Here is a 14,550-nt window from a genome sequence, read left to right as displayed (position 1 = left end):
CGGGAGTCCAGCACCTTAACCACTACACCACCTGCTGGATCCAATTTTTCTGTTTCTGTCTAGCATATTGTGGTTTCATTTTTTTATGTTTAAATCTTTGATCCATCTGGAATGCACTAGATATAAAGAACAAAGTAGTGATCCAATTTCATTTTAGTTTTCCAAATTGCCACCAAGTTATTCAAAAACCATTTCGTATTTTATCCTTTTTAGAAAATGATTGTTAGCACAGTAAGAAACCTGGAAATTGGTATTAACTTCCAGCTCAGATCCCTTAGAAAACCTATCCCATACAGTACACGGAAAGGACCATCATTACTCCTTAAGACTAAGCTGGTACAAGTTGTATGTGTATGCTTGAGAAGCAGGGGAACTGGGCTTAGTCCAGTTCCAGGAAGACAAGCTTTGTGAGGCCTAAAGCATACGAATTTGTGAAAGGGAGGGGGAAAGGTGTTCTTTAAGAAAAATAATACAAAATTACAACTACAAAATTATATATATATATACACACACACACATATATATACACATATATATTATATTTACAATAAAAAGAGAAATTATAACAAATTAAAAATTTTAGAGCTGATACATTCTGTGAACACTAGAAAATAAAGAAAAACGTAATAAAAACATTTTAAAAATTAGTTTGTTATAGAGTGCATGTGATCTCCAGAGAGAGAGTGAGGGAAAGTGTGAAATCACCCTCCAGGGAGGATTTCACACTTTCCCTCCACTCCACAATCCCTTCTCTTCCTTGCTCCTCTCAGTATTTTAGGCATGCATACGTATTCACCTTGTGTGTTTTTCAAGCTACCAGATCCAGAACTCAAATTGCACAGTTGGCCATGTGGGGTCCAGCCTCTTTAACCATCACACCATTAACTGACCCAATAATAATTTTTTTTTTCTTTTTTTGGAGAGGTTTTTGCTATAGGGCGCGTGCGCTCGCCAGACAGAGAGAGACAAAGAGACAGAAAGTGAGAAATCACCCCCCAGGGGGGATGGTCACGCCACAATCCCTTCTCCTCCATTCTCCTCTCGGGATCTTGGGCACGCACGCACATGTGCCCGGCATGAGTTTAAGCCACCAGGCCCAGGACTCGTGCCATGGTTGACTACGTGGGAGTCCAGCAACATAGCCATTACGCTAACTGCTGGTCCCAATAATAATATTTTTTATTGACTGTCTGATGCAGTCAATGAATATTGACACATCTCTACAATATTTTAGCTATATATTCTTTGTCTCTTCATATGATAATGATTTTTTTCTTTTTTTTAAGAAAGATTTTTGCTGTAGGGCCTGTATACTTGCCTGAGAAAGTGAGACAGAAAGTGAGAAATCATCCCCTGGGGAGATGGTCATGTTGCAATCCTTTCTCCTCCATTCTCCTCTGAGGAGTTTGGGCACACACTCAAAAGCGTTGTGAGGCCTGGTGTGAGTTTCAAGTCACCAGGTCCAGGACTTGAGCCAAGGTCAGCCATGTAGGAGTCTAGCGATGTAACCATTATGTCATTAACTAGTCCCCTGACAATGGTTTTATAGGATTATTTTTCATAAGAAAACATAGAACAATGATTCAGTTTTTCTATCATAGTTGATCAAAATTTGTTTTTTTAGGGACCAGCAGTTAGCATAATGGCTATGTCACTGAACTCCCATGTAGTCGACCGCAGTGGTGGCTTAAACTCACGCCGGGTGCGTGTGCATGCATGCCCAAGATCCTGAGAGGAGACTGGAGAAGGGATTGTGGTGCGGCTATCCCCCCTGGGGGGTGATTTCTCGTTTTCTGTCTCTCTGGCTCTCTCTGGCTCTCTGGCAAGTGCACACGCCCTATAACAAAAATCTCTAAAAAATTTTTTGTTTTTCTATTAATGATGATCCAGAAAAAGTTTTCTTAAGCATTATAATGTGATAGAGATATTGTCATGTAACTAGGTAGGATTTTTGTCAAATTTAGAAAACTCTCTATTGAGTTACTTTTATACATGCAGATTTTAGGTCGCTTCAGTTTTTCTTGTTGAAAGAGAACTTAAAGTTCTCTTTGAAATGATGGTGCTAAGGGGTCAGCAGGCGGCAGTGTTGAGGATGCTGGACTCCCACAGGCTAATCATGGTTTGAATCCCAGACCTGGTGGCTTTCTTTCTCTCTTTTTCTCTCTCTGGTGAGCACATGTGTCCTATAGTAAATTTTAAAATCATAATAATAATAAATAAAATAAAAATAAATGATGGTGGGGACCAGCAGGTGGCATGGTGGTTAAGGGCGCTGGATTCCCAGATGGCCAACTGCAGTTTGAGTCCCAGACCTGGCAGTTTGCTTTCTCACTTTCCTTCTCTTTCTCTCTCACTCTCTCTCTCCCGCTCTGTCCCTCTTTGGTCAAATTAAAATAAATAAAGTTAAAATAAAATAATTCTTTTAAAAAAAGAAAGAAAGAAATGATGATGCTGTTTTCTCCAATTTGTCATTATTGTCATTATAAGACTTACATGAGTCTTGTGACATTTTTGTTATTCATGATAGACTATATGTATGCACAAGAGAGAGGGAGGGAGGGAGTCAAAAAAGCACCTTCCATGGATTTTGGCACAACCAACCCCTGTCCAGTGACCCATTCTGCCAGGATGCCAAGCACATACACACACTTCTGGCATGTCTTCATGTACACTGGTTTGGTGCTTCAAATCGCGGTTGGTGGGTGGCTTCCAGCTCTACAGTCTGATGTGCTACCAACTGTGCCACAGAGACTAAGCCTTTATATCTTTTTTGGTCCAGTATTTCATCTTTTTTTTTTTTTTTTTTTGAGAGGTTTTTGCTATAGGGAGCGTGCGCTTACCAGACAGAGAGAGACAGACAGAAAGCGAGAAGTCGCCCCCCAGGGAGGATGGCCACGCCGCAATCCCTTCTCCTCCATTCTCCTCTCAGGATCTTGGGCGCACACGCACACGCGCCTGGTGTGAGTTTTAAGCCACCAGGTCCGGGACGCGAACCATGGTCAACTACGTGGGAGTCCAGCAACACAGCCCTTACGCTAACTGCTGGTCTCGTAGTCCAGTATTTTATATAAAATCACTTAGAGAGATTTTACCTGAATGTTGCTTCCTCCTAAAAGTTCAGGAAAACTAGTTTTATAGTAGGGCAGCTTCCAGGACCGAGGATGATAATGGGCATGCTTAAAACTTTTTTTTTAATTTTTAAATTTTTTAATTTAAATTTCTTTATTTCATCCATTCACTGTACATCAGTATAGCATAAAAATGAGATTTTCCATCCAGACTACACTGTATAGTGGCTCAATCAAGCACATCAACATATGTGTTATCGTCAACAAATAATTTTCCATTTCTTGTTTCCTGTATATTTTGCTTTTTTTCCCATCCTTGATTCCCTATCTCTTACCCTCTGCCATCTCCCACCCTCCTCCCACACTGTCTCTGGTATCTGTGGTTGCTTTCTATGCCTTTCCCTCCACATTTTATTGATTCACTAAAGATCTTAATTAATCTAGATATTTTGAATAGCAAGCACAGCTGACATATACATTACGCTAACTGCTGGTCCCTTTTTTTCATTTTTTGAGAGTTTTTTGCTGTAAGACACGTGTGCTTACAGAGACAGAGAGACAGAAAGCAAGAAATCACTCCCCAGGAGGGATGGCCACACCACAATCCCTTCTCCTCCATTCTCCTCTCAGGATCTTGGGCACACATGTACATGTGCCCGGCGTGAGTTTAAGCCATCGGGTCCGGGACTTGAACTGCTGTTTACTAAATGGGAGTCCAGCGACACATAGCCATTGCAGCTGATACATACATATCCATGAAAACAAGTCTGACTTTGGGCATAAGCCTCAGTGAGTAGAATGAACGTACTATAAAGTAGCACCTAGCTGGGGCTATATATCTTGCTGCAGTCATCAAATAGGTATTTTTAATATATATTTTTTTAATTTCAAGAAAAATAGTTTCAGGGTTTTTTTTTTTTTTCTGAAACTCTTTTATAACTCAATTTACATTCATTCCCTAAGCATCATCACAACATACAAATTATAATTTCCCATCCATAATATGCTGTATAGTGGCTTAATCGTGCATGTTATCGTCAAAAATTTTCCATTTCTACTTTTTTTTTTTTGGAGAGATTTTTTTCACTATAGGGCGTGTGCGCTCGCCAGACAGACAGAGACATAGAGACAGAAAGCGAGAAATCACCCCCCCAGAGGGGATGGTCACGTCGCAGTCCCTTCTCCTCCATTCTCCTCTCGGCATCTTGGGCACGCACGCACATGCTCCCGGCGTGAGTTTCAAGCCACCAGGTCTGGGACGTGAACCGCGGTCGACTATGTGGGAGTCCAGCAACGTAGCCATTACACTAACTGCTGGTTCCCCCATTTCTACTTTCATATATATTTTTTACCCTCTATTTCTGACCCTCTGTCCTTTCCCACCCTCTTCTCACACTATCTCTGGTATCTACAGTTGTCTTCCATTCCTTTAGCCCCCACATTGTATTGATCACACAATTTCTTAAATAATCTAACTACTTTCAATAGCAAGTTCACTTGGTAATTTCAAGAAAAGCAGTTTTAACTTAAATCAAAGAAAGGGCATGCTTAAAACTTAAAAACCTATGTGCAGCCTATAGTAACCTTATAGACCTGTCCTCATAACAATTTAATAACTCTTAGTGACCTTGTAGCCCTGATAGCAACCCAACAACTTTGTAACTTCATATACACCTGTGTATCTAAGCCTAGTAGCCCAGTACATGCCTGCGTAGTTCTGTAATATCCTTTTACCCAATCAAAAGGATGTAAAAGTATAACATAACCATGTATTTGAGACAAAAAAAGCTAAAACAAATAAAAGAAAGAGTCCTCAAGAAATTCAGAGCTCAGCCTTTGAAGGCCAATCTACTGAGCCATTGCTGGCACTTAATAAATTGCTGTTTTCTTGCAAAAGCCTTGGTGTCTTGTTTCTCTCTCTCACTGAGAATCACAAGTTCAAACACTTGTTCTTAGTATCATTTTATATTCTTAAAAAATACTAGGACTGGGACCAACAAATGGCATAATGGTTATGTCACTGGACTGCCTTGTAGTTGACTGTGGTTCTAGTCCTGGACCTTAAATTCATGCCGGGCATGTGTGCATACGTGCCCCAAATCCCAAGAAGAGATGAGAGGAGAAGGGATTGTAGCATGGCCATCCCTCTGGGGGATGATTTCTCACTTTCTGTCTCTGTCTCTCCTGTGAGCACACACACCCTGTAGGGTGTGAGCACACACACCCTATAGGGAAAAAAAATCTCTCTAAAAAAAAATACTAGGAACTCGGGACCAACAGATGGTGTAATTGTTACGTTGCTGAACTTCCACATAGTCTACCACAGTTTGAGTCCTGGACCCGGTGGCTTAAAACTCACACCAGGTGCATGTGCGTGTGTGTCCAAAATCCCAAGAGGAGAATGGAGGAGAAGGGATTGCAGCATAGCCATTCCCCTTGGGGTGGGGGGATTTCTCACTTTCTGTCTCTCTGTCACTCTCTGTCTCACTGGCAAACACACATACCCTATAGCAAAAATCTTTCTTAAAAAAAAAAATACTAGAACCTCCATAAACTTTTGTTTATGTGAGTTGTATCTATTGATATTTGCCGTATTCAAAGTTAAAACTGAATGATGTTTAAAATATTTATTAATTCATTTAAAAATAATAAATTATCTATCACATGTTAATAACATATCTTATGAAAAATACTTACATTTTTCAAAGCTAAGACAAGATTATTACATGAAAACAGTAGCATTATTTCACATTTAGCAAATCTCTTAATGTAAGACTTAGTAGAAGACTGGATTCTCAAATCTGCTTTTGTATTTGACTTGTTATGATGTGCTGTTTTAGTGGAAATATATGAAGAAAATATGGTCTTACACAGATATGTAGTTGGAAAAAGAAGAAGTAGCTCAATAATATTTTCAAATAATTGTAGATACTCATCTCTGATGCTATACCAAACCATGGCAAGTAATAGTTGCTTAAAATTTAGGTGCAACATGGAATATGAAACTTTGTCAATTAACTTTTCAAACTCTGATGCATTAATGTTTTTTTAGTTTAGGGTCGGCCCCATAGCTTAATGGTTAAGGGGATTGGTCACCCACATGACTGACTATGGTTTCAATCATGGCCTAGCAGCTTGAAAACAAATCGTGTGTGTGTGTATAATTGTGATTGTGTTCAGAATCCCAACAAGAAGGACAAATGAAAAAGGAATTACAACATGATCATACCTCATTGGGGAATGCTTTCTTCATCTCTCTCTCTGTTTCTTTCTGGTGAGCACACACTCCCTCTGGCAATCTTCAAATGGATCTTTTACCTGTGCATGACTTTATAACAATGTGTTGATCATTTGGATAATATTGATTTACTGAATTGTGTAGCTCTTCCAAATGTTGATGGATTTCATTATAGAATAGAAAAAAATCATGTTTGTAAATGTCCTCACCAATCTCACTAAAAAAGTCTTTAAGTATTAGAAAGCTGTCAAGCTTACATGGCAAATACACATTTTCCAAATTTCTAATTTTCAGTTGAAAGCTCAAATTTTATCATTCACAACAAATACTATCAATTTTTTTTCTTTTTTCTTTCTTTTTTTTTTTTTTTGGAGAAGTTTTCTCTATAGGGTGCGTGCGTTCACCAGACAGACAGAGAGAGACATAGAGACAGAAAGCAAGAAATCATCCCCCCCAGGGGGGATGGTCGCGCTGCAATTCCTTCTCCTCCATTCTCCTCTCGGGATCTTGGGCACGCACGCACATGCGCCCAGCGTGAGTTTTAAGCCACCGGGTCTGGGACGCGAACCATGGTCGACTACATGGGAACCCAGCGACATAGCCATTACGCTAACTGCTGGTTCCCTCAATTTTTTTTCTTGAAGTTTCAGGCTCACTTAGTTTATTTTCAAAATATGTCTACCAAATGCTCAAATATGAATAGCCAAAGTTCACTTATTAGTCATTCTTTCAAAAGATGGTGTCCCACTGAGGGGGAGGGAGTGGTTAGTTCAGTTAACAATTAAAAAAAATCACTCAATACTTTAAAAAAATTACTCAATACTTTTCCTGGAAATAAACATTGTATGTTAGTATACATCAAGTATTTTATATATAGTTCCCATTTTGTCACATAATACATGAAAAAGATGTATAGTCAAGGAACAATATTTAATAAAATTAATAACAGACTGTTTCATCAGGACATTCTGAACTGAAAGTGGCTTTTTAAAACTACAAAATGAGGGGCCAGTAGGTGGTGTGGTGGTTAAGGGCTCTGAACTTCCACATGGCTGACCATGGTTCAAGTCCCAGACCTGGTGGCTTGCTTTCTCACTTTCCCTCTCTCGTTTACTTGCTCTCACTCTGTCCCTCTCTGGTCAAATTAAAATAAATAAAAATTGTTTTTTTAAAAAAACTATAAAATGAGGGAACCAACAGTTAACATAATGGCTATGTCGCTGGACTCCCACGTAGTTGACCGCGGTTTGCGTCCCGGACCCGATGGCTTAAAATTCACGCCGGGTGCGTGTGCATGCGTGCCCAAGATCCCCAGAGGAGAATGGAGGAGAAGGGATTGCGGCGTGACCATCCCCCCTGGGGGGTGATTTCTCGCTTTCTGTCTCTATGTCTCTGTCTGGCGAGCGCACACGCCCTATAGCGAAAATCTCTCTCAAAAAAAAAAATACTATAAAATGAATAGTGTTTGCATTTTTTCACATTTGCTTACTTTTAGAATTATTTTACATTTATTATTATTATATTATATTTTAACTTGCTATAGTCTAGCAGAAAGATGGAGAGAGAGAGAAAGTAAGCCATTAAGTCTGGGACTCAAACTATAGTCAGCTATATAGGAGTCCAGCACCCTAACCACCATGCCACCTGTTGGCCATTTATCTATCTATCTACTTCTTTGTTGTGATTTTTAGGCCTCCAGGTCCAGGACTTGAACTGTGGTTGACCATGTAGAAGTCCAGTGTCTCAACCACCATGTCACCTGCCAGACCCTTTTTAAAAAATTTCTAAATGACATGTGCACTTACCAGACAGAGACTGAGAATCACATTCCCATCCCAGCCCCTCAATGGGGCATGGTCACACCACTGTCCTTTTTTCACCATTTCTCCAATTTCATTATTTGGGATATCCATGTATACAAACCTGGTGTGTTTTTCAAATCATTAGGGCCAGGATTTGAACCACAGCTGGCCATGTGGAATCCAGTTCCCTATTCACAGAGTTTAACCAGTGTGTTATGGGGCCAATTCTATGTTGTCTTGATTCATGATAAAACACCAGTAATTTTGCCTTGTCTTGTTTTTGAACTATCATTGCAAATGTATATATAACTGAAGAAAAAAATAACATCTTAGTAACTTTATGAAAATAGTTGCTACCTCATAATGCATCTGAAAAAGTTTTGGGTCTTGTCTGTGAGTAATAGACACTGAAAGCTCAGGTATGCTCATAGGACACACCAAAACCATCAAAACCATTTCAAAATGGGTTAAAGAAAATACCAAAAAAATGCAATATTTGAAAGAACAACATTAGTCAAGCAGAAAAAGTCAGAAATGAGATAATAGGTCTCAGGATATAATTAGAAATAAAAGAAAAAAAAATTTCCAAGATGAAGAATAGCATAGAGCTAATGAACATTTAGATTATGCCTTGAGAAGCATAGAAAAGGAAGAAATTTTGATTTTTAAAATTTTTAAAAATATTTTTGAGAGTTTTTTTGCTATAGGGTGCATGCGCTCGCCAGAGAGACAGAGAGACAGAAAGCGAGAAATCACCCCCCAGTGGGGATGGCCATGCTGCAATCCCTTCTCCTCCATTCTCCTCTCGGGATCTTGGGCACGCACGCACATGTGCCCAGCGTGAGTTTAAGCCACCAGGTCCGGGACTTGAACTGCAGTCGACTACATGGGAGTCCAGTGACATAGCCATTACACTAACTGCTGGTCCCAAAATTTTGATTTTTTTAAAGAGAGAAAGCATACCCCTCTGCCCCTGCTTCATGGGAGATGGCCATACTACTATCCCTTCTCCCCATCTCCTCTTTCAGAATGTTGAGGACACACATGTGCCAAGCATGTTTCCCAAATCTCCAGGTCTCAGATTCAAACTTCACAGTCATCCATATGGGGATCCAGCCACCCCAACCACCATACTACTGATTAATGTGATCTTTTAATTTTTAAAAAGAAAGTAAAGAGAGAAGTACTATTTGAGAGAAAGTGAAATATACTGAAAATAAACCAAGGTCTAGTGTATGAATAATGAAGATCCTGAATAAGAGAACCAAAACAAGGAATAGAACAAATATTAAAATCTAATTTGGCTCAGCCATGGTCATGCATAGCTGGATATTCCTGCTAGACAGGCTGAGGCTACATGGAAGACTCAAGTTAGATCCCAACCCACCATCCTGGCTGCTCAGAAGGCTGAAGCAGGAAAGAGATCATAACCAAAAAGACCCTGTGTAAAACACCACATGCATACATACACACAAACTACAAAAACAAAAACTAATTGAAGAAAACCTTTCTGAAGTGAAAAAAGACTTGAAACTACAAGACATACTTATTCCTTAGGATATCAATTCAAAACAACCAACACCCAGACATATTCTACAATGATAAAGAGAAAGAAATCATCCTTTATCATGTAAGCAAAAACAACAAGTGACCTATAAGGTAAAGAAAATCAGAGTAATATCATCCCTTCAACAGCAATACCATAAAACAAAAGAAAGTGAAGTAAGAATTTTATATCCAAAAATAACTGACTTTCAAGTCTAAAAGGAACAGATAAACTATTATTGACAAGCAAGAATTCAGAATACACTGCACCCATGACTCCTTCCTGAGGGATCTACTAGAGAATGGATTTCAAATGACCGAAATGACTAGAAACGTCATTAGAGTTGGTGGTGAACATTTAACACAGAATATATAATTACCTGTAAGACTAAATGAGAGAAATAAGGAAGAGGGTCTAGTATGTAATGTCTATATACTTAGGCAATATAGAACTAGAACAGTTGGGGAGGCTCGCAAGTGGTGTGGTGATAGAGGCACTGGATTCCCACATGGCTGACCGCAGTTTGAGTCCCGGACCTGGTGGTTTGCTTTCTCGCTTTCCGTTTCTCTCTGTCTCTGTCTGGTCAAAGTGAAAAATAATAACAAATGGAATTAAATGAATAAATAATTCTTGGGAAAAAAAAGAAATAGAACAGTTGTAAAACATGAGGAGGCATAGGAAAAACATAACGCAAAAAAAAAAAGAACAAATAAAAAGTTACCAGATATAATTGTTTTACTGAGACAATAGAATGTGTGACGTGTAGAATAAAACAAATCAGCAATCATGGGATATTCTAGTTCACTCATCTCCTGTGCCCTTGAGAATCAAGATTCTTAGTACAGAATTAAACTGATAAAATTGCAATATAAATGAGGTGAAGTCAAAACCTGTAGACCTGATTTTGAATTGGAAATATCACTATAAACTCACACGGAAGTCTACTTTAGAAAATATATAGGTAGATTTAGACATAGATGCTACCTAGTTTTACCCACTGATAAGGCCTAGAAATAGTAACCCACTCAATAGCAATGGTTAATCTAGTACCCAAAATGGGATCTTGAAACACCATTTATCTCTGGAAGAAACCAGTATTTCTTGGAAAAATGGTTAATTCTAGTTCTACAGCAAGAAATACACAAAATAAGCCTAGAATATCCTGTAATACCATTTACTAGAGAATAGTAAGACCAAGTCAAAAGGAACCTAAATCCAACTTAAAGAGGCTTATACTAACCCAAAATAAGAGAATCTGAGCTTCAAAAAGACTAATTAAATTAAATTGGGATGTCAGAAAAGTCATGACATATTTTGCATAGAAAAACAGAAAACTCAATAATTGATCAAAACCCATCAGATGTTTAAATCCTTGAATTCATAACATTTTTTCCCCAGAGTTTAGAATTTTTAAAAAATTTGTCCTAAAGTCATTGAAGCAAAAATCATGATAAAACATTCTGCTTTCCTTTACAATTCCCCAATGCAAAAACAAATGAACAAAAAAAACCACACAACTATTTGTAGAAAAAAAGGGTTTTATACATGGGATGAGACAACATAAATTCAAAACTTACAGATAGGGATTGGCTCTATCATTCATCTCTTTAAAAAGTCTGTATGAATATCCAGTCAAAACCAACAAGAGTATCTCCCTCGAAACATTATTTCTACGGCTTTCCCAGTAGACCACAGGACTGCACACTGTCTTGGAATGTCTTCAGAAGGCTCTGTCAGTGATCAGGTAACAGAGTAAAAACCCCAGAGACCTTTCTTTCAAATGGAAGAGGGAAGACAGAGGTACAGAAAATCTACTGAAACTTCATCTTCTTTTCTTGTAGCTTATGGTCTCCTCCTCCTCTGCCTCCTCAGAAGTCAGTCTCCTCCTCCTCCTCAGCCTCTGCCACCAAATCCACTTTGGCCTCCTCTTCCTCCACCTTGGCCTCCAAAGCCTCCTCTGCCTCCACCATGACCCAGGAAGTCACCTTCACCCTTAGGCTTGGCCCCAGTCCAAGGTAACTTTGTTTCCATCAATTTCACTATCTCCCATGGCCTCCTTGGCAGCTTTGGCATCTTCCTCACTGTTGAAGTTGACAAAACCAAACCCTTTGAAGAATCCTGTTTCCCGGTCAGTGACTATCCTTGCATGAATAGAGCCATCAAAAGACTCCTTTAATGTCTCTGGTGGTATCCTCAGACAGACCTTTAACAGAGTTTTGGAGGGCTGACTTCTCCCATTAGGTGATCCCCTGGGTCCTTGCAGCTCCATCTTGATTGCTCTGCCTTCCATTTCCCTTTTGTTACAGGAATTTAAAGCTTCTTTAGCATATTCAAATGAAGCAAATTTTATAAAGGTATACCCTTTAGATTTTGAGTATGAGGCACTTTGATAAAAGTTGCTCTCTCGAATACTTCCTGAAATGTTTCTTCAGTTGCATTGTAGAAGAGGCTGCTCAAAACCAGAGTTTTCGATTCACCACTCCAAGTGCTATTCTTTCCACCTCTATAGTCTTGATTTTGACCTTTCTCTCCAGTGTAGTATAGAGAAATGGACTGCCCATGCATCTCTGTTCCCCGCTTTTCTTCAAAGGTTTTCTCTGCATCAGCTTCTGTCTTAAATTCAATATAAGCAATTCCTTTACTTTTTTCATCTTTACTGATTATTCTGATCTCCATGGCATCTTCAAATATTTCTTTTAATTCATCCTGAGTGACTTTGTAGGGGAAATTTTTAGCCAAAAGTGTTCTTGCTTCTTGAACTTTCTTATTGCCTTTTTCTTTTGGTTTCTCTAGTTTAATTTCATTGCCAAAGACATTTAAACCAGTAAGTTCCAAAGCTTTTTCTAGATCAACAGAATCAAATCAACATAGCCAAACTTCCTAGATGTACCAGTTCTGACATCTACAACAGCAAGATCATTTTTAGCAAAAACATCGCAAATACCAGTTTTTAATTCAGGAATAGATTTGTTATTGTTCAGTTTTCCAACAAACATATGGAAGAATATAGTTGGTTCTGTGGCTTTCACTTTCTGTTTATTGGCCTCAGGAGCTGCTTTCTGTTTGGTCATTTCCTTCTTTTGTTTTCCCAGAGCTTCTTTGACAAGTTGTTCTTCTCCCTCATCTTCCTCCTCCTCATTGTCTTCCTCCTCATCGCATCCCATCTTCCTCCTCCTCATCATCTCCATCATCATCTTCATCTTCAGCCACAGTTTTGGCTTTCACAAGCATAGCTTCTGCAGGTGTTTTCTTTCCTTTGGATGGTATGGTCTCCATAGCTGCTTCTTCAGACTCATCTTCGTCATCTTCCTCATCCTCATCTTCATCTTCGTTTTCATCTTACTCCTCCTCATCATCCTCCTCCTCTTCCTCTGTGGCTGGGGCAGCAGCTGCTACTTTCATCACTGCTGGCTCAAATTCATCTTCATCTTCATCCTCACCCTCATCCTCTTCCTCACTGTCATCTTCTTCCTCTTCATCACTGTCTTCCTTTTTGCCATTCTTTGCCTACTTGGCTGGGGTGGCAGCTCCTTTTTTACCAGGAGTTGCTACCAATGCTTTGCCTGGTGCAGCTCCCTTCTTGCTAGGTGTTGTGACTGCTTTGGCTGTTGTAATTGTCTTCTCAGACGGTATGGCAGCTGCCTTTTTGCTGGGGTGACCACTTCTTTCTTGGCAAGTGTGGCAACTACAACCTTTTTTGTTGGGGAAACTACCAACTTTTTTGCTGGAGTCGTGGAAACCTTCTTGCCTTTTTTTCTGAGGGATGATAACTTCTTCTCCACTGCTATCATCTTCTTCATCTTCAGGCATTTCCTCATCCTCACTGTCTTCTTCTACCTCTTCTGGAGGAGGAGCCATTTGGGGGGGGTCACCTTGATTTTTACCAGCATTAGTGAGCTTCACCATAATGGCAGTTTATGATGGCAGAGTGTGTGGCAGGTGGGTGGTACAGATGAGTCTTGAGGAACTCAAGCGATGTTGATGGTGGCCGTGGGCACTGAAGATCCTGGAGTGCATGAAGTCAGCTGCCAGCTAGACCTCAAGACTTGAATTCATAACACTTTAAAAAACTAATTAAGGTGTGACCAGCAGTTATCGTAATGTCTATGTCACTATGGACTCCCATGTAGTCGACCGCGGTTCACATCCCGGACCCGGTGGCTTAAACTCAACGCCAGGCGCATGTGTGTGTGTGCCCAAGATCCTGAGAGGAGAATGGAGGAGAAAGGATTGCGGCGTGGCCATCCCCCCTGGGGGGGGATGATTTCTTGCTTTCTGTCTCTCTGTCTCTCTCTCTCTGTCTGGTGAGCACACTGCCCTATAGCAAAAACCTTTCCAAAAAAAAAAATAAAAGAATTAAGGCCAGCCAGTGGTGTGATGGGTAGGGCAGCTGGGTTCCACATGGCTGACTGGGTCCTGGGCCCAGTGGCTTGAAAAATATGCAGGGAACATTTGCATGTGTGCCCAAAATCCCAAAAGGAGAATGGAGAAGAAGGGATTGCAATGTGACCATCCTCCCTATTCTCTTACCCTGGGGAATGTGCTTTCTAACTTTCTCTCTCTTTCTCTCTACTGAGCATATGCACCCTATAGAAAATTTAAAAAAAAAGGGGGGGGGATTTAAAAAGTATGCAAAAAATGTTCATTGGGCAAGACTAAACTATTATGTCCAAGGTCACACATTTGCTGATGAAAACTATGAAGAAGTAGAACAAAGTGATTATGCTCAATGCCAGGAGAGTGATTGCCCAGAGAAAGGGAGATGAAATAGAGAAGCATGGATTTGGCTTTTGGGATTGCTATCAGAATTCTATTTCATGACTTGTGTGATTGTTACAAAGGTGATCGCCTTATAAATAATCTGTTTTTTTTTAAAGAGACATTTTTGCTATAGGG

The 14,550-nt window shown here is 39.7% G+C and overlaps 1 pseudogene; it reads right to left on the bottom strand.

The window, feature by feature from the left end:
- Positions 1-11,465: 11,465 nt before the first annotated feature.
- LOC102477137 (nucleolin-like) overlaps positions 11,466-14,550 on the bottom strand; it is a 5,912-nt pseudogene continuing 2,827 nt past the window's right edge.

The sequence above is a fragment of the Tupaia chinensis genome, unplaced genomic scaffold (assembly GCF_000334495.1).
Source record: "Tupaia chinensis unplaced genomic scaffold, TupChi_1.0 Scaffold143673_1, whole genome shotgun sequence".
Lineage (NCBI taxonomy): Eukaryota > Metazoa > Chordata > Mammalia > Scandentia > Tupaiidae > Tupaia > Tupaia belangeri.
This window is presented reverse-complemented; position numbering and strand designations above follow the sequence as displayed.